Source organism: Nothobranchius furzeri, chromosome 1, assembly GCF_043380555.1.
Source record: "Nothobranchius furzeri strain GRZ-AD chromosome 1, NfurGRZ-RIMD1, whole genome shotgun sequence".
Classification (NCBI taxonomy): Eukaryota; Metazoa; Chordata; class Actinopteri; order Cyprinodontiformes; family Nothobranchiidae; genus Nothobranchius; species Nothobranchius furzeri.
The window spans coordinates 115,644,405-115,665,795 of record NC_091741.1 but is presented as its reverse complement, the minus strand read 5'-3'; positions in this window follow the sequence as shown (position 1 = coordinate 115,665,795).

The window sequence follows — 21,391 nt, the reverse complement described above, 5'->3', positions numbered from 1 at the left end:
GTGCTATCATCATGAAATGTTCAGATCACCTACAACTCAATATATTCTACCTTCCTGTAACATTTCAGCCTGATTGGACCTTGTTTTCACACAAATGAACCCAGAATGATGTGAAATTGTACTTCGTGCAACATAATTCTGGGTGCCATTTAAAAACCATAAGTGCTAATGACTCCATTCCTTTTTGAGGTTGTAGGGGCTGTTGATTGGAGTACACTAAAACAAACCTGATCTCTCTAGGACATTCAGAAGCCAAGTTATAAGCCCTCAAAGGTGTAACTGGACTACTTCTTTAAAGTGACACCAGGCCCAGTGAACTTTGGGAAATGGTTTTACCCCCTATAGGAATGTGCGATCATCTTGAAACTTTCAGATCACTTACAACTCAATAGATTCTACCTTCTTGTAGCGTTTCAGCCTGATTGGACCTTGTTTTCACACAAATGGACCCAGAATGATGTGAAATTGTGCTTCGTGCAACATAATTCTGGGTGCCATTTACAAACCTTAAGTGCTAATGACTCCATTCCTTTTTGTGGTTGTAGGGGCTGTTGATTGGAGTACACTAAAAAAAACCTAACCTCTCTAGGACATTCAGAAGCCAAGTTATAAGCCCACAAAGGTGTAACTGGACTACTTCTTTAAAGTGACACCAGGCCCGGTGACCTTTGGGACATGGTTTGACCCCCTTAGGAAAGTGCTATCAACATGAAACGTTCAGATCACTTACAACTCAATAGATTCTACCTTCCTGTAACGTTTCAGCCTGATTGGACCTTGTTTTCACACAAATGAACCCAGAATGATGTGAAATTGTGCTTCGTGCAACATAATTCTGGGTGCCATTTAAACACCATAAGTGCTAATGACTCCATACCTTTTTGTGGTTATAGGGGCTGTTGATTGGAGTATACTAAAACAAACCTGATCTCTCTAGGACATTCAGAAGCCAAGTTATAAGCCCACAAAGGTGTAACTGGACTACTTTAAATTCACACAAGATCCGGTGACCTTTGGGACATGGTTTGACCCCCTTAGGAAAGTGGTATCATCATGAAACGTTCAGATCACTTACAACTCAATAGATTCTACCTTCCTGTAACATTTCAGCCTGATTGGACCTTGTTTTCACACAAATGAACCCAGAATGATGTGAAATTGTGCTTCGTGCAACATAATTCTGGGTGCCATTTACAAACCATAAGTGCTAATGACTCCATTCCTTTTTGTGGTTGTAGGGGCTGTTGATTGGAGAACACTAAAACAAACCTAACCTCTCTAGGACATTCAGAAGCCAAGTTATAAGCCCACAAAGGTGTAACTGGACTGCTTCTTTAAAGTGACACCAGGCCCGGTGACCTTTGGGACATGGTTTGACCCCCTTAGGAAAGTGCTATCATCATGAAACGTTCAGATCACTTACAACTCAATAGATTCTACCTTCTTGTAGCGTTTCAGTCTGATTGGACCTTGTTTTCACACAAATGAACCCAGAATGATGTGAAATTGTGCTTCGTGCAACATAATTCTGGGTGCCATTTAAAAACCATAAGTTCTAATGACTACATTCCTTTTTGAGGTTGTAGGGGCTGTTGATTGGAGTACACTAAAACAAACCTGATCTCTCTAGGACATTCAGAAGCCAAGTTATAAGCCCTCAAAGGTGTAACTGGATTACTTCTTTAAAGTGACACCAGGCCCGGTGACCTTTGGGAAATGGTTTTACCCCCTATAGGAATGTGCGATCATCTTGAAACGTTCAGATCACTTACAACTCAATAGATTCTACGTTCTTGTAGCGTTTCAGCCTGATTGGACCTTGTTTTCACACAAATGGGCCCAGAATGATGTGAAATTGTGCTTCGTGCAACATAATTCTGGGTGCCATTTACAAACCTTAAGTGCTAATGACTCCATTCCTTTTTGTGGTTGTAGGGGCTGTTGATTGGAGTACACTAAAACAAACCTAACCTCTCTAGGACATTCAGAAGCCAAGTTATAAGCCCACAAAGGTGCAACTGGACTACTTCTTTAAAGTGACACCAGGCCCGGTGACCTTTGGGACATGGTTTGACCCTCTTAGGAAAGTGCTATCATCATGAAACATTCAGATCACTTACAACGCAATAGATTCTACCTTCCTGTAACGTTTCAGCCCTATTGGACCTTGTTTTCACACAAATGAACCCAGAATGATGTGAAATTATGCTTTGTGCAACATAATTCTGGGTGCCATTTACAAACCATAAGTGCTAATGACTCCATTCCTTTTTGTGGTTGTAGGGGCTGTTGACTGGAGAACACTAAAACAAACCTAACCTCTCTAGGACATTCAGAAGCCAAGTTATAAGCCCACAAAGGTGTAACTGGACTGCTTCTTTAAAGTGACACCAGGCCCGGTGACCTTTGGGAAATGGTTTGACCCCCTTAGGAAAGTGCTATCATCATGAAACGTTCAGATCACTTACAACTCAATAGATTCTACCTTCTTGTAGCGTTTCAGCCTGATTGGACCTTGTTTTCACACAAATGAACCCAGAATGATGTGAAATTGTGCTTCGTGCAACATAATTCTGGGTGCCATTTAAACACCATAAGTGCTAATGACTCCATTCATTTTTGTGGTTGTAGGGGCTGTTGATTGGAGTATACTAAAACAAACCTGATCTCTCTAGGACATTCAGAAGCCAAGTTATAAGCCCACAAAGGTGTAACTGGACTACTTCTTTAAATTGACACAAGATCCGGTGACCTTTGGGACATGGTTTGACCCCCTTAGGAAAGTGCTATCATCATGAAACGTTCAGATCACTTACAACTCAATAGATTCTACCTTCCTGTAACATTTCAGCCTGATTGGACCTTGTTTTCACACAAATGAACCCAGAAAATGTGAAATTGTGCTTCGTGCAACATAATTCTGGGTGCCATTTAAAAACCATAAGTGCTAATGACTCCATTCCTTTTTGAGGTTGTAGGGGCTGTTGATTGGAGTACACTAAAACAAACCTGATCTCTCTAGGACATTCAGAAGCCAAGTTATAAGCCCTCAAAGGTGTAACTGGACTACTTCTTTAAAGTGACACCAGGCCCGGTGACCTTTGGGAAATGGTTTTACCCCCTATAGGAATGTGCGATCATCTTGAAACGTTCAGATCACTTACAACTCAATAGATTCTACCTCCTTGTAGCGTTTCAGCCTGATTGGACCTTGTTTTCACACAAATGGACCCAGAATGATGTGAAATTGTGCTTCGTGCAACATAATTCTGGGTGCCATTTACAAACCTTAAGTGCTAATGACTCCATTCCTTTTTGTGGTTGTAGGGGCTGTTGATTGGAGTACACTAAAACAAACCTAACCTCTCTAGGACATTCAGAAGCCAAGTTATAAGCCCACAAAGGTGTAACTGGACTACTTCTTTAAAGTGACACCAGGCCCGGTGACCTTTGGGACATGGTTTGACCCCCTTAGGAAAGTGCTATCAACATGAAACGTTCAGATCACTTACAACTCAATAGATTCTACCTTCCTGTAACGTTTCAGCCTGATTGGACCTTGTTTTCACACAAATGAACCCAGAATGATGTGAAATTGTGCTTCGTGCAACATAATTCTGGGTGCCTTTTAAACACCATAAGTGCTAATGACTCCATACCTTTTTGTGGTTGTAGGGGCTGTTGATTGGAGTATACTAAAACAAACCTGATCTCTCTAGGACATTCAGAAGCCAAGTTATAAGCCCACAAAGGTGTAACTGGACTACTTTAAATTCACACAAGATCCGGTGACCTTTGGGACATGGTTTGACCCCCTTAGGAAAGTGCTATCATCATGAAACGTTCAGATCACTTACAACTCAATAGATTCTACCTTCCTGTAACATTTCAGCCTGATTGGACCTTGTTTTCACACAAATGAACCCAGAATGATGTGAAATTGTGCTTCGTGCAACATAATTCTGGGTGCCATTTACAAACCATAAGTGCTAATGACTCCATTCCTTTTTGTGGTTGTAGGGGCTGTTGATTGGAGAACACTAAAACAAACCTAACCTCTCTAGGACATTCAGAAGCCAAGTTATAAGCCCACAAAGGTGTAACTGGACTGCTTCTTCAAAGTGACACCAGGCCCGGTGACCTTTGGGACATGGTTTGACCCCCTTAGGAAAGTGCTATCATCATGAAACGTTCAGATCACTTACAACTCAATAGATTCTACCTTCTTGTAGCGTTTCAGTCTGATTGGACCTTGTTTTCACACAAATGAACCCAGAATGATGTGAAATTGTGCTTCGTGCAACATAATTCTGGGTGCCATTTAAAAACCATAAGTGCTAATGACTACATTCCTTTTTGAGGTTGTAGGGACTGTTGATTGGAGTACACTAAAACAAACCTGATCTCTCTAGGACATTCAGAAGCCAAGTTATAAGCCCTCAAAGGTGTAACTGGACTACTTCTTTAAAGTGACACCAGGCCCGGTGACCTTTGGGAAATGGTTTTACCCCCTATAGGAATGTGCGATCATCTTGAAACGTTCAGATCACTTACAACTCAATAGATTCTACCTTCTTGTAGCGTTTCAGCCTGATTGGACCTTGTTTTCACACAAATGGACCCAGAATGATGTGAAATTGTGCTTCGTGCAACATAATTCTGGGTGCCATTTACAAACCTTAAGTGCTAATGACTCCATTCCTTTTTGTGGTTGTAGGGGCTGTTGATTGGAGTACACTAAAACAAACCTAACCTCTCTCGGACATTCAGAAGCCAAGTTATAAGCCCACAAAGGTGCAACTGGACTACTTCTTTAAAGTGACACCAGGCCCGGTGACCTTTGGGACATGGTTTGACCCCCTTAGGAAAGTGCTATCATCATGAAACATTCAGATCACTTACAACACAATAGATTCTACCTTCCTGTAACGTTTCAGCCTGATTGGACCTTGTTTTCACACAAATGAACCCAGAATGATGTGAAATTGTGCTTCGTGCAACATAATTCTGGGTGCCATTTACAAACCATAAGTGCTAATGACTCCATTCCTTTTTGTGGTTGTAGGGGCTGTTGATTGGAGTATACTAAAACAAACCTGATCTCTCTAGGACATTCAGAAGCCAAGTTATAAGCCCACAAAGGTGTAACTGGACTACTTCTTTAAATTGACACAAGATCCGGTGACCTTTGGGACATGGTTTGACCCCCTTAGGAAAGTGCTATCATCATGAAACGTTCAGATCACTTACAACTCAATAGATTCTACCTTCCTGTAACATTTGAGCCTGATTGGACCTTGTTTTCACACAAATGAACCCAGAATGATGTGAAATTGTGCTTCGTGCAACATAATTCTGGGTGCCATTTAAAAACCATAAGTGCTAATGACTCCATTCCTTTTTGAGGTTGTAGGGGCTGTTGATTGGAGTACACTAAAACAAACCTGATCTCTCTAGGACATTCAGAAGCCAAGTTATAAGCCCTCAAAGGTGTAACTGGACTACTTCTTTAAAGTGACACCAGGCCCGGTGACCTTTGGGAAATGGTTTTACCCCCTATAGGAATGTGCGATCATCTTGAAACGTTCAGATCACTTACAACTCAATAGATTCTACCTTCTTGTAGCGTTTCAGCCTGATTGGACCTTGTTTTCACACAAATGGACCCAGAATGATGTGAAATTGTGCTTCGTGCAACATAATTCTGGGTGAGGTCCAATCAGGCTGAAACGTTACAGGAAGGTAGAATCTATTGAGTTGTAAGTGATCTGAACGTTTCATGATGATAGCACTTTCCTAAGGGGGTCAAACCATGTCCCAAAGGTCACCGGATCTGGTGTCAATTTAAAGAAGTAGTCCAGTTACACATTTGTGGGCTTATAACTTGGCTTCTGAATGTCCTAGAGAGATCAGGTTTGTTTTAATGTACTCCAATCAACAGCCCCTACAACCACAAAAAGGAATGGAGTCATTAGCACTTATGGTTTGTAAATGGCACCCAGAATTATGTTGCACGAAGCACAATTTCACATCATTCTGGGTTCATTTGTGTGAAAACAAGGTCCAATCAGGCTGAAACGTTACAGGAAGGTAGAATCTATTGAGTTGTAAGTGATCTGAACGTTTCATGATGATAGCACTTTCCTAAGGGGGTCAAACCATGTCCCAAAGGTCACCGGGCATGGTGTCACTTTAAAGTAGTCCATTTACACCTTTGAGGGCTTATAACTTGGCTTCTGAATGTCCTAGAGAGATCAGGTTTGTTTTAGTGTACTCCAATCAACAGCCCATACAACCTCAAAAAGGAATGGAGTCATTAGCACTTATGGTTTTTAAATGGCATCCAGAATTATGTTGCACGAAGCACAATTTCACATCATTCTGGGTTCATTTGTGTGAAAACAAGGTCCAATCAGGCTGAAATGTTACAGGAAGGTAGAATCTATTGAGTTGTAAGTGATCTGAACGTTTCATGATGATAGCACTTTCCTATAGGGGGTCAAACCATGTCCCAAAGGTCACCGGGCCTGGTGTCACTTTAAAGAAGCAGTCCAGTTACACATTTGTGGGCTTATAACTTGGCTTCTGAATGTCCTAGAGAGATCAGGTTTGTTTTAGTGTACTCCAACCAACAGCCCCTACAACCACAAAAAGGAATGGAGTCATTAGCAGTTATGGTTTGTAAATGGCACCCAGAATTATGCTGCACTAAGCACAATTTCACATCAGTCTCGGTTCATTTGTGTGAAAACAAGGTCCAATCAGGCTGAAACGTTACAGGAAGGTAGAATCTATTGAGTTGTAAGTGATCTGAACGTTTCATGATGATAGCACTTTCCTAAGGGGGTCAAACCATGTCCCAAAGGTCACCGGATCTGGTGTCAATTTAAAGAAGTAGTCCAGTTACACATTTGTGGGCTTATAACTTGGCTTCTGAATGTCCTAGAGAGATCAGGTTTGTTTTAGTGTACTCCAATCAACAGCCCCTACAACCCAAAAAGGAATGGAGTCATTAGCACTTAAGGTTTGTAAAGGGCACCCAGAATTATGTTGCACGAAGCACAATTTCTCATCATTCTGGGTCCATTTGTGTGAAAACAAGGTCCAATCAGGCTGAAACGTTACAGGAAGGTAGAATCTATTGAGTTGTAAGTGATCTGAACGTTTCAAGATGATAGCACTTTCCTAAGGGGGTCAAACCATGTCCCAAAGGTCACCGGATCTGGTGTCAATTTAAAGAAGTAGTCCAGTTACATATTTGTGGGCTTATAACTTGGCTTCTGAATGTCCTAGAGAGATCAGGTTTGTTTTATTGTACTCCAACCAACAGCCCCTACAAACACAAAAAGGAATGGAGTCATTAGCACTTATGGTTTGTAAATGGCACCCAGAATTATGTTGCACGAAGCACAATTTCACATCATTCTGGGTCCATTTGTGTGAAAACAAGGTCCAATCAGGCTGAAACGTTACAAGAAGGTAGAATCTATTGAGTTGTAAGTGATCTGAACGTTTCATGATGATCGCACATTCCTATAGGGGGTCAAACCATGTCCCAAAGGTTACCGGGCCGGGTGTCACTTTAAAGAAGTAGTCCATTTACACCTTTGAGGGCATATAACTTGGCTTCTGAATGTCCTAGAGAGATCAGGTTTGTTTTAGTGTAGTCCAATCAACAGCCCCTACAACCTCAAAAAGGAATGGAGTCATTAGCACTTATGGTTTTTAAATGGCACCCAGAATTATGTTGCACGAAGCACAATTTCACATCATTCTGGGTTCATTTGTGTGAAAACAAGGTCCAATCAGGCTGAAATGTTACAGGAAGGTAGAATCTATTGAGTTGTAAGTGATCTGAACGTTTCATGATGATAGCACTTTCCTAAGTGGGTCAAACCACGTCCCAAAGGTCACCGGATCTGGTGTAAATTTAAAGAAGTAGTCCAGTTACACCTTTGTGGGCTTATAACTTGGCTTCTGAATGTCCTAGAGAGATCAGGTTTGTTTTAGTATACTCCAATCAACAGCCCCTACAACCCAAAAAGGAAAGGAGTCATTAGCACTTATGGTTTTTAAATGGCACCCAGAATTATGTTGCACGAAGTAAAATTTCACATCATTCTGGGTTCATTTGTGTGAAAACAAGGTCCAATCAGGCTGAAATGTTACAGGAAGGTAGAATCTATTGAGTTGTAAGTGATCTGAACGTTTCATGATGATAGCACTTTCCTAAGGGGGTCAAACCATGTCCCAAAGGTCACCGGATCTGGTGTCAATTTAAAGAAGTAGTCCAGTTACACCTTTGTGGGCTTATAACGTGGCTTCTGAATGTCCTAGAGAGGTCAGGTTTGTTTTAGTGTACTCCAATCAACAGCCCCTACAACCACAAAAAGGAATGGAGTCATTAGCACTTATGGTTTTTAAATGGCATCCAGAATTATGTTGCACGAAGAACAATTTCACATCATTCTGGGTTCATTTGTGTGAAAACAAGGTCCAATCAGGCTGAAATGTTACAGGAAGGTAGAATCTATTGAGTTGTAAGTGATCTGAACGTTTCATGATGATAGCACTTTCCTATAGGGGGTCAAACCATGTCCCAAAGGTCACCGGGCCTGGTGTCACTTTAAAGAAGCAGTCCAGTTACACATTTGTGGGCTTATAACTTGGCTTCTGAATGTCCTAGAGAGATCAGGTTTGTTTTAGTGTACTCCAACCAACAGCCCCTACAACCACAAAAAGGAATGGAGTCATTAGCAGTTATGGTTTGTAAATGGCACCCAGAATTATGCTGCACTAAGCACAATTTCACATCAGTCTCGGTTCATTTGTGTGAAAACAAGGTCCAATCAGGCTGAAACGTTACAAGAAGGTAGAATCTATTGAGTTGTAAGTGATCTGAACGTTTCAAGATGATCGCACATTCCTATCGGGGGTCAAACCATGTCCCAAAGGTCACCGGGCCTGGTGTCACTTTAAAGAAGTAGTCCATTTACACCTTTGTGGGCTTATAACTTGGCTTCTGAATATCCTAGAGAGATCAGGTTTGTTTTAGTGTACTCCAATCAACAGCCCCTACAACCTCAAAAAGGAATGGAGTCATTAGCACTTATGGTTTTTAAATGGCACCCAGAATTATGTTGCACGAAGCACAATTTCACATCATTCTGGGTTCATTTGTGTGAAAACAAGGTCCAATCAGGCTGAAACGTTACAAGAAGGTAGAATCTATTGAGTTGTAAGTGATCTGAACGTTTCATGATGATCGCACATTCCTATAGGGGGTCAAACCATGTCCCAAAGGTTACCGGGCCGGGTGTCACTTTAAAGAAGTAGTCCATTTACACCTTTGAGGGCATATAACTTGGCTTCTGAATGTCCTAGAGAGATCAGGTTTGTTTTAGTGTAGTCCAATCAACAGCCCCTACAACCTCAAAAAGGAATGGAGTCATTAGCACTTATGGTTTTTAAATGGCACCCAGAATTATGTTGCACGAAGCACAATTTCACATCATTCTGGGTTCATTTGTGTGAAAACAAGGTCCAATCAGGCTGAAATGTTACAGGAAGGTAGAATCTATTGAGTTGTAAGTGCTCTGAACGTTTCATGATGATAGCACTTTCCTAAGGGGGTCAAACCATGTCCCAAAGGTCACCGGATCTGGTGTAAATTTAAAGAAGTAGTCCAGTTACACCTTTGTGGGCTTATAACTTGGCTTCTGAATGTCCTAGAGAGATCAGGTTTGTTTTAGTATACTCCAATCAACAGCCCCTACAACCCAAAAAGGAAAGGAGTCATTAGCACTTATGGTTTTTAAATGGCACCCAGAATTATGTTGCACGAAGTAAAATTTCACATCATTCTGGGTTCATTTGTGTGAAAACAAGGTCCAATCAGGCTGAAATGTTACAGGAAGGTAGAATCTATTGAGTTGTAAGTGATCTGAACGTTTCATGATGATAGCACTTTCCTAAGGGGGTCAAACCATGTCCCAAAGGTCACCGGATCTGGTGTCAATTTAAAGAAGTAGTCCAGTTACACCTTTGTGGGCTTATAACGTGGCTTCTGAATGTCCTAGAGAGGTCAGGTTTGTTTTAGTGTACTCCAATCAACAGCCCCTACAACCACAAAAAGGAATGGAGTCATTAGCACTTATGGTTTTTAAATGGCATCCAGAATTATGTTGCACGAAGCACAATTTCACATCATTCTGGGTTAATTTGTGTGAAAACAAGGTCCAATCAGGCTGAAATGTTACAGGAAGGTAGAATCTATTGAGTTGTAAGTGATCTGAACGTTTCATGATGATAGCACTTTCCTATAGGGGGTCAAACCATGTCCCAAAGGTCACCGGGCCTGGTGTCACTTTAAAGAAGCAGTCCAGTTACACATTTGTGGGCTTATAACTTGGCTTCTGAATGTCCTAGAGAGATCAGGTTTGTTTTAGTGTACTCCAACCAACAACCCCTACAACCACAAAAAGGAATGGAGTCATTAGCAGTTATGGTTTGTAAATGGCACCCAGAATTATGCTGCACTAAGCACAATTTCACATCAGTCTCGGTTCATTTGTGTGAAAACAAGGTCCAATCAGGCTGAAACGTTACAAGAAGGTAGAATCTATTGAGTTGTAAGTGATCTGAACGTTTCAAGATGATCGCACATTCCTATCGGGGGTCAAACCATGTCCCAAAGGTCACCGGATCTGGTGTCAATTTAAAGAAGTAGTCCAGTTACACATTTGTGGGCTTATAACTTGGCTTCTGAATGTCCTAGAGAGATCAGGTTTGTTTTAGTGTACTCCAATCAACAGCCCCTACAACCCAAAAAGGAATGGAGTCATTAGCACTTAAGGTTTGTAAAGGGCACCCAGAATTATGTTGCACGAAGCACAATTTCACATCATTCTGGGTCCATTTGTGTGAAAACAAGGTCCAATCAGGCTGAAACGCTACAAGAAGGTAGAATCTATTGAGTTGTAAGTGATCTGAACGTTTCAAGATGATAGCACTTTCCTAAGGGGGTCAAACCATGTCCCAAAGGTCACCGGATCTGGTGTCAATTTAAAGAAGTAGTCCAGTTACATATTTGTGGGCTTATAACTTGGCTTCTGAATGTCCTAGAGAGATCAGGTTTGTTTTATTGTACTCCAACCAACAGCCCCTACAAACACAAAAAGGAATGGAGTCATTAGCACTTATGGTTTGTAAATGGCACCCAGAATTATGTTGCACGAAGCACAATTTCACATCATTCTGGGTCCATTTGTGTGAAAACAAGGTCCAATCAGGCTGAAACGTTACAAGAAGGTAGAATCTATTGAGTTGTAAGTGATCTGAACGTTTCATGATGATCGCACATTCCTATAGGGGGTCAAACCATGTCCCAAAGGTCACCGGGCCGGGTGTCACTTTAAAGAAGTAGTCCATTTACACCTTTGAGGGCATATAACTTGGCTTCTGAATGTCCTAGAGAGATCAGGTTTGTTTTAGTGTACTCCAATCAACAGCCCCTACAACCTCAAAAAGGAATGGAGTCATTAGCACTTATGGTTTTTAAATGGCACCCAGAATTATGTTGCACGAAGCACAATTTCACATCATTCTGGGTTCATTTGTGTGAAAACAAGGTCCAATCAGGCTGAAACGTTACAGGAAGGTAGAATCTATTGAGTTGTAAGTGATCTGAACGTTTCATGATGATAGCACTTTCCTAAGGGGGTCAAACCATGTCCCAAAGGTCACCGGATCTGGTGTCAATTTAAAGAAGTAGTCCAGTTACACATTTGTGGGCTTATAACTTGGCTTCTGAATGTCCTAGAGAGATCAGGTTTGTTTTAGTGTACTCCAATCAACAGCCCCTACAACCCAAAAAGGAATGGAGTCATTAGCACTTAAGGTTTGTAAAGGGCACCCAGAATTATGTTGCACGAAACACAATTTCTCATCATTCTGGGTCCATTTGTGTGAAAACAAGGTCCAATCAGGCTGAAACGTTACAGGAAGGTAGAATCTATTGAGTTGTAAGTGATCTGAACGTTTCAAGATGATAGCACTTTCCTAAGGGGGTCAAACCATGTCCCAAAGGTCACCGGATCTGGTGTCAATTTAAAGAAGTAGTCCAGTTACATATTTGTGGGCTTATAACTTGGCTTCTGAATGTCCTAGAGAGATCAGGTTTGTTTTATTGTACTCCAACCAACAGCCCCTACAAACACAAAAAGGAATGGAGTCATTAGCACTTATGGTTTGTAAATGGCACCCAGAATTATGTTGCACGAAGCACAATTTCACATCATTCTGGGTCCATTTGTGTGAAAACAAGGTCCAATCAGGCTGAAACGTTACAAGAAGGTAGAATCTATTGAGTTGTAAGTGATCTGAACGTTTCATGATGATCGCACATTCCTATAGGGGGTCAAACCATGTCCCAAAGGTCACCGGGCCGGGTGTCACTTTAAAGAAGTAGTCCATTTACACCTTTGAGGGCATATAACTTGGCTTCTGAATGTCCTAGAGAGATCAGGTTTGTTTTAGTGTAGTCCAATCAACAGCCCCTACAACCTCAAAAAGGAATGGAGTCATTAGCACTTATGGTTTTTAAATGGCACCCAGAATTATGTTGCACGAAGCACAATTTCACATCATTCTGGGTTCATTTGTGTGAAAACAAGGTCCAATCAGGCTGAAATGTTACAGGAAGGTAGAATCTATTGAGTTGTAAGTGATCTGAACGTTTCATGATGATAGCACTTTCCTAAGGGGGTCAAACCATGTCCCAAAGGTCACCGGATCTGGTGTCAATTTAAAGAAGTAGTCCAGTTACACCTTTGTGGACTTATAACTTGGCTTCTGAATGTCCTAGAGAGATCAGGTTTGTTTTAGTATACTCCAATCAACAGCCCCTACAACCCAAAAAGGAAAGGAGTCATTAGCACTTATGGTTTTTAAATGGCACCCAGAATTATGTTGCACGAAGCACAATTTCACATCATTCTGGGTCCATTTGTGTGAAAACAAGGTCCAATCAGGCTGAAACCTTACAGGAAGGTAGAATCTATTGAGTTGTAAGTGATCTGAACGTTTCATGATTATAGCACTTTCCTAAGGGGGTCAAACCATGTCCCAAAGGTCACCGGATCTGGTGTCAATTTAAAGTAGTCCAGTTACACATTTGTGGGCTTATAACTTGGCTTCTGAATGTCCTAGAGAGATCAGGTTTTTTTAATGTACTCCAACCAACAGCCCCTACAACCACAACAAGGAATGGAGTCATTAGCACTTATGGTTTGTAAATGGCACCCAGAATTATGTTGCACGAAGCACAATTTCACATCATTCTGGGTTCATTTGTGTGAAAACAAGGTCCAATCAGGCTGAAACGTTACAAGAAGGTAGAATCTATTGAGTTGTAAGTGATCTGAACGTTTCATGATGATCGCACATTCCTATAGGGGGTCAAACCATGTCCCAAAGGTCACCGGGCCTGGTGTCACTTTAAAGAAGTTGTCCAGTTACACCTTTGAGGGCTTATAACTTGGCTTCTGAATATCCTAGAGAGATCAGGTTTGGTTTAGTGTTCTCCAATCAACAGCCCCTACAACCACAAAAAGGAATGGAGTCATTAGCACTTATGGTTTGTAAATGGCACCCAGAATTATGTTGCACGAAGTACAATTTCACATCATTCTGGGTTCATTTGTGTGAAAACAAGGTCCAATCAGGCTGAAACGTTACAGGAAGGTAGAATCTATTGAGTTGTAAGTGATCTGAACGTTTCATGATGATAGCACTTTCCTAAGGGGGTCAAACCATGTCCCAAAGGTCACCGGATCTGGTGTCAATTTAAAGAAGTAGTCCAGTTACACATTTGTGGGCTTATAACTTGGCTTCTGAATGTCCTAGAGAGATCAGGTTTGTTTTAATGTACTCCAATCAACAGCCCCTACAACCACAAAAAGGAATGGAGTCATTAGCACTTATGGTTTGTAAATGGCACCCAGAATTATGTTGCACGAAGCACAATTTCACATCATTCTGGGTTCATTTGTGTGAAAACAAGGTCCAATCAGGCTGAAACGTTACAGGAAGGTAGAATCTATTGAGTTGTAAGTGATCTGAACGTTTCATGATGATAGCACTTTCCTAAGGGGGTCAAACCATGTCCCAAAGGTCACCGGGCATGGTGTCACTTTAAAGTAGTCCATTTACACCTTTGACGGCTTATAACTTGGCTTCTGAATGTCCTAGAGAGATCAGGTTTGTTTTAGTGTACTCCAATCAACAGCCCATACAACCTCAAAAAGGAATGGAGTCATTAGCACTTATGGTTTTTAAATGGCATCCAGAATTATGTTGCACGAAGCACAATTTCACATCATTCTGGGTTCATTTGTGTGAAAACAAGGTCCAATCAGGCTGAAATGTTACAGGAAGGTAGAATCTATTGAGTTGTAAGTGATCTGAACGTTTCATGATGATAGCACTTTCCTATAGGGGGTCAAACCATGTCCCAAAGGTCACCGGGCCTGGTGTCACTTTAAAGAAGTAGTCCAGTTACACATTTGTGGGCTTATAACTTGGCTTCTGAATGTCATAGAGAGATCAGGTTTGTTTTAGTGTACTTCAACCAACAGCCCCTACAACCACAAAAATGAATGGAGTCATTAGCAGTTATGGTTTGTAAATGGCACCCAGAATTATGCTGCACTAAGCACAATTTCACATCAGTCTCGGTTCATTTGTGTGAAAACAAGGTCCAATCAGGCTGAAACGTTACAGGAAGGTAGAATCTATTGAGTTGTAAGTGATCTGAACGTTTCATGATGATAGCACTTTCCTAAGGGGGTCAAACCATGTCCCAAAGGTCACCGGATCTGGTGTCAATTTAAAGAAGTAGTCCAGTTACACATTTGTGGGCTTATAACTTGGCTTCTGAATGTCCTAGAGAGATCAGGTTTGTTTTAGTGTACTCCAATCAACAGCCCCTGCAACCCAAAAAGGAATGGAGTCATTAGCACTTAAGGTTTGTAAAGGGCACCCAGAATTATGTTGCACGAAGCACAATTTCTCATCATTCTGGGTCCATTTGTGTGAAAACAAGGTCCAATCAGGCTGAAACGTTACAGGAAGGTAGAATCTATTGAGTTGTAAGTGATCTGAACGTTTCAAGATGATAGCACTTTCCTAAGGGGGTCAAACCATGTCCCAAAGGTCACCGGATCTGGTGTCAATTTAAAGAAGTAGTCCAGTTACATATTTGTGGGCTTATAACTTGGCTTCTGAATGTCCTAGAGAGATCAGGTTTGTTTTATTGTACTGCAACCAACAGCCCCTACAACCACAAAAAGGAATGGAGTCATTAGCACTTATGGTTTGTAAATGGCACCCAGAATTATGTTGCACGAAGCACAATTTCATATCATTCTGGGTCCATTTGTGTGAAAACAAGGTCCAATCAGGCTGAAACGTTACAAGAAGGTAGAATCTATTGAGTTGTAAGTGATCTGAACGTTTCAAGATGATGGCACATTCCTATAGGGGGTCAAACCATGTCCCAAAGGTCACCGGGCCTGGTGTCACTTTAAAGAAGTAGTCCAGTTACACCTTTGTGGGCTTATAACTTGGCTTCTGAATGTCCTAAAGAGGTCAGGTTTGTTTTAGTGTACTCCAATCAACAGCCCCTACAACCACAAAAAGGAATGGAGTCATTAGCACTTATGGTTTGTAAATGGCACCCAGAATTATGTTGCACGAAGCACAATTTCACATCATTCTGGGTCCATTTGTGTGAAAACAAGGTCCAATCAGGCTGAAACGTTACAAGAAGGTAGAATCTATTGAGTTGTAAGTGATCTGAACGTTTCAAGATGATCGCACTTTCCTAAGGGGGTCAAACAATGTCCCAAATGTCACCGGATCTGGTGTCAATTTAAAGAAGTAGTTCAGTTACACATTTGTGGGCTTATAACTTGGCTTCTGAATGTCCTAGAGAGATCAGGTTTATTTTAGTGTACTCCAATCCACAGCCCCTACAACCACAAAAAGGAATGGAGTCATTAGCACTTATGGTTTTTAAATGGCACCCAGAATTATGTTGCACGAAGCACAATTTCACATCATTCTGGGTTCATTTGTGTGAAAACAAGGTCCAATCAGGCTGAAACGTTACAAGACGGTGGAATCTATTGAGTTGTAAGTGATCTGAACGTTTCATGATGATCACACATTCCTATAGGGGGTAAAACCATGTACTAAAGGTCACCGGGCCTGGTGTCACTTCAAAGAAGTAGTCCAGTTACACATTTGTGGGCTTATAACTTGGCTTCTGAATGTCCTAGAGAGATCAGGTTTGTTTTAGAGTACTCCAATTAACAGCCCCCATTACCACTAAAAGGAATGGAGTCATTAGCACTTATGGTTTTTAAATGGCATCCAGAATTATGTTGCACGAAGCACAATTTCACATCATTCTGGGTTCATTTGTGTGAAAACAAGGTCCAATCAGGCTGAAACGTTACAACAAGGTAGAATCTATTGAGTTGTAAGTGATCTGAATGTTTCATGATGATAGCACTTTCCTAAGGGGGTCAAACCATGTCCCAAAGGTCACCGGATCTGGTGTCAATTTAAAGAAGTAGTCCAGTTACACATTTGTGGGCTTATAACTTGGCTTCTGAATGTCCTAGAGAGATCAGGTTTGATTTAGTGTACTCCAATCAACAGCCCCTACAACCTCAAAAAGGAATGGAGTCATTAGCACTTATGGTTTTTAAATGGCATCCAGAATTATGTTGCACGAAGCACATTTTCACATCATTCTGGGTTCATTTGTGTGAAAACAAGGTCCAATCAGGCTGAAACGTTACAGGAAGGTAGAATCTATTGAGTTGTAAGTGATCTGAACGTTTCATGATGATAGCACTTTCCTAAGGGGGTCAAACCATGTCCCAAAGGTCACCGGATCTGGTGTCAATTTAAAGTAGTCCAGTTACACATTTGTGGGCTTATAACTTGGCTTCTGAATGTCCTAGAGAGATCAGGTTTGTTTTATTGTATTCCAATCAACAGCCCCTACAACCACAAAAAGGAATGGAGTCATTAGCACTTAAGGTTTGTAAAGGGCACCCAGAATTATGTTGCATGAAGCACAATATCTCATCATTCTGGGTCCATTTGTGTGAAAACAAGGTCCAATCAGGCTGAAACGTTACAGGAAGGTAGAATCTATTGAGTTGTAAGTGATCTGAATGTTTCAAGATGATAGCACTTTCCTAAGGGGGTCAAACCATGTCCCAAAGGTCACCGGATCTGGTGTCAATTTAAAGAAGTAGTCCAGTTACATATTTGTGGGCTTATAACTTGGCTTCTGAATGTCCTAGAGAGATCAGGTTTGTTTTATTGTACTCCAACCAACAGCCCCTACAACCACAAAAAGGAATGGAGTCATTAGCACTTATGGTTTGTAAATGGCACCCTGAATTATGTTGCACGAAGCACAATTTCACATCATTCTGGGTCCATTTGTGTGAAAACAAGGTCCAATCAGGCTGAAACGTTACAAGAAGGTAGAATCTATTGAGTTGTAAGTGATCTGAACGTTTCATGATGATAGCACTTTCCTAAGGGGGTCAAACCATTTCCCAAAGGTCACCGGGCTTGGTGTCACTTTAAAGAAGCAGTCCAGTTACACCTTTGTGGGCTTATAACTTGGCTTCTGAATGTCCTAGAGAGATCAGGTTTGTTTTAGTGTACTCCAATCAACAGCCCCTACAACCTCAAAAAGGAATGGAGTCATTAGCACTTATGGTTTGTAAATGGCACCCAGAATTATGTTGCACGAAGCACAATTTCACATCATTCTGGGTTCATTTGTGTGAAAACAAGGTCCAATCAGGCTGAAACGTTACAGGAAGGTAGAATCTATTGAGTTGTAAGTGATCTGAACGTTTCATGATGATAGCACTTTCCTAAGGGGTCAAACCATGTCCCAAAGGTCACCGGATCTGGTGTCAATTTAAATAAGTAGTCCAGTTACACATTTGTGGGCTTATAACTTGGCTTCTGAATGTCCTAGAGAGATCAGGTTTGTTTTAGTGTACTCCAATCAACAGCCCCTACAACCCAAAAAGGAATGGAGTCATTAGCACTTATGGTTTTTAAATGGCACCCAGAATTATGTTGCACAAAGCACAATTTCACATCATTCTGGGTTCATGTGTGTGAAAACAAGGTCCAATCAGGCTGAAACGTTAAAGGAAGGTAGAATCTATTGAGTTGTAAGTGATCTGAATGTTTCAAGATGATAGCACTTTCCTAAGGGGGTCAAACCATGTCCCAAAGGTCACCGGATCTGGTGTCACTTTAAAGAAGTAGTCCAGTTACATATTTGTGGGCTTATAACTTGGCTTCTGAATGTCCTAGAGAGATCAGGTTTGTTTTTTTGTACTCCAACCAACAGCCCCTACAACCACAAAAAGGAATGGAGTCATTAGCACTTATGGTTTGTAAATGGCACCCAGAATTATGTTGCACGAAGCACAATTTCACATCATTCTGGGTCCATTTGTGTGAAAACAAGGTCCAATCAGGCTGAAACGTTACAAGAAGGTAGAATCTATTGAGTTGTAAGTGATCTGAACGTTTCAAGATGATGGCACATTCCTATAGGGGGTCAAACCATGTCCCAAAGGTCACCGGGCCTGGTGTCACTTTAAAGAAGGAGTCCAGTTACACCTTTGTGGGCTTATAACGTGGCTTCTGAATGTCCTAGAGAGGTCAGGTTTGTTTTAGTGTAATCCAATCAACAGCCCCTACAACTACAAAAAGGAATGGAGTCATTAGCACTTAAGGTTTGTAAATGGCACCCAGAATTATGTTGCACGAAGCACAATTTCAAATCATTCTGGGTCCATTTGTGTGAAAACAAGGTCCAATCAGGCTGAAACGTTACAAGAAGGTAGAATCTATTGAGTTGTAAGTGATCTGAACGTTTCATGATGATCGCACATTCCTATAGGGGGTAAAACCATGTCCCAAAGGTCACCGGGCCTGGTGTCACTTTAAAGAAGTAGTCCAGTTACACATTTGTGGGCTTATAACTTGGCTTCTGAATGTCCTAGAGAGATCAGGTTTGTTTTAGAGTACTCCAATTAACAGCCCCCATTACCACTAAAAGGAATGGAGTCATTAGCACTTATGGTTTTTAAATGGCACCCAGAATTATGTTGCACGAAGCACAATTTCACATCATTCTGGGTTCATTTGTGTGAAAACAAGGTCCAATCAGGCTGAAACGTTACAGGAAGGTAGAATCTATTGAGTTGTAAGTGATCTGAACATTTCATGATGATAGCACTTTCCTAAGGGGGTCAAACCATGTCCCAAAGGTCACCGGATCTGGTGTCAATTTAAAGAAGTAGTCCAGTTACACATTTGTGGGCTTATAACTTGGCTTCTGAATGTCCTAGAGAGATCAGGTTTGTTTTAGTGTACTCCAATCAACAGCCCCTACAACCCAAAAAGGAATGGAGTCATTAGCACTTATGGTTTTTAAATGGCACCCAGAATTATGTTGCACAAAGCACAATTTCACATCATTCTGGGTTCATGTGTGTGAAAACAAGGTCCAATCAGGCTGAAACGTTAAAGGAAGGTAGAATCTATTGAGTTGTAAGTGATCTGAACATTTCATGATGATAGCACTTTCCTAAGGGGGTCAAACCATGTCCCAAAGGTCACCGGATCTGGTGTCAATTTAAAGAAGTAGTCCAGTTACACATTTGTGGGCTTATAACTTGGCTTCTGAATGTCCTAGAGAGAGCAGGTTTGTTTTAGTGTACTCCAATCAACAGCCCCTACAACCTCAAAAAGGAATGGAGTCATTAGCACTTATGGTTTTTAAATGGCACCCAGAATTATGTTGCACGAAGAACAATTTCACATCATTCTGGTTTCATTTGTGTGAAAACAAGGTCCAATCAGGCTGAAATGTTACAGGAAGGTAGAATCTATTGAGTTGTAAGTGATCTGAACGTTTCATGATGATAGCACTTTCCTAAGGGGGTCAAACCATGTCCCAAAGGTCACCGGATCTGGTGTCAATTTAAAGAAGTAGTCCAGTTACACATTTGTGGGCTTATAACTTGGCTTCTGAATGTCCTAGAGAGATCAGGTTTGTTTTAATGTACTCCAATCAACAGCCCCTACAACCACAAAAAGGAATGGAGTCATTAGCACTTATGGTTTGTAAATGGCACCCAGAATTATGTTGCACGAAGCACAATTTCACATCATTCTGGGTTCATTTGTGTGAAAACAAGGTCCAATCAGGCTGAAACGTTACAGGAAGGTAGAATCTATTGAGTTGTAAGTGATCTGAACGTTTCATGATGATAGCACTTTCCTAAGGGGGTCAAACCATGTCCCAAAGGTCACCGGGCATGGTGTCACTTTAAAGTAGTCCATTTACACCTTTGAGGGCTTATAACTTGGCTTCTGAATGTCCTAGAGAGATCAGGTTTGTTTTAGTGTACTCCAATCAACAGCCCATACAACCTCAAAAAGGAATGGAGTCATTAGCACTTATGGTTTTTAAATGGCATCCAGAATTATGTTGCACGAAGCACAATTTCACATCATTCTGGGTTCATTTGTGTGAAAACAAGGTCCAATCAGGCTGAAATGTTACAGGAAGGTAGAATCTATTGAGTTGTAAGTGATCTGAACGTTTCATGATGATAGCACTTTCCTATAGGGGGTCAAACCATGTCCCAAAGGTCACCGGGCCTGGTGTCACTTTAAAGAAGCAGTCCAGTTACACATTTGTGGGCTTATAACTTGGCTTCTGAATGTCCTAGAGAGATCAGGTTTGTTTTAGTGTACTCCAACCAACAGCCCCTACAACCACAAAAAGGAATGGAGTCATTAGCAGTTATGGTTTGTAAATGGCACCCAGAATTATGCTGCACTAAGCACAATTTCACATCAGTCTCGGTTCATTTGTGTGAAAACAAGGTCCAATCAGGCTGAAACGTTACAGGAAGGTAGAATCTATTGAGTTGTAAGTGATCTGAACGTTTCATGATGATAGCACTTTCCTAAGGGGGTCAAACCATGTCCCAAAGGTCACCGGATCTGGTGTCAATTTAAAGAAGTAGTCCAGTTACACATTTGTGGGCTTATAACTTGGCTTCTGAATGTCCTAGAGAGATCAGGTTTGTTTTAGTGTACTCCAATCAACAGCCCCTACAACCCAAAAAGGAATGGAGTCATTAGCACTTAAGGTTTGTAAAGGGCACCCAGAATTATGTTGCACGAAGCACAATTTCTCATCATTCTGGGTCCATTTGTGTGAAAACAAGGTCCAATCAGGCTGAAACGTTACAGGAAG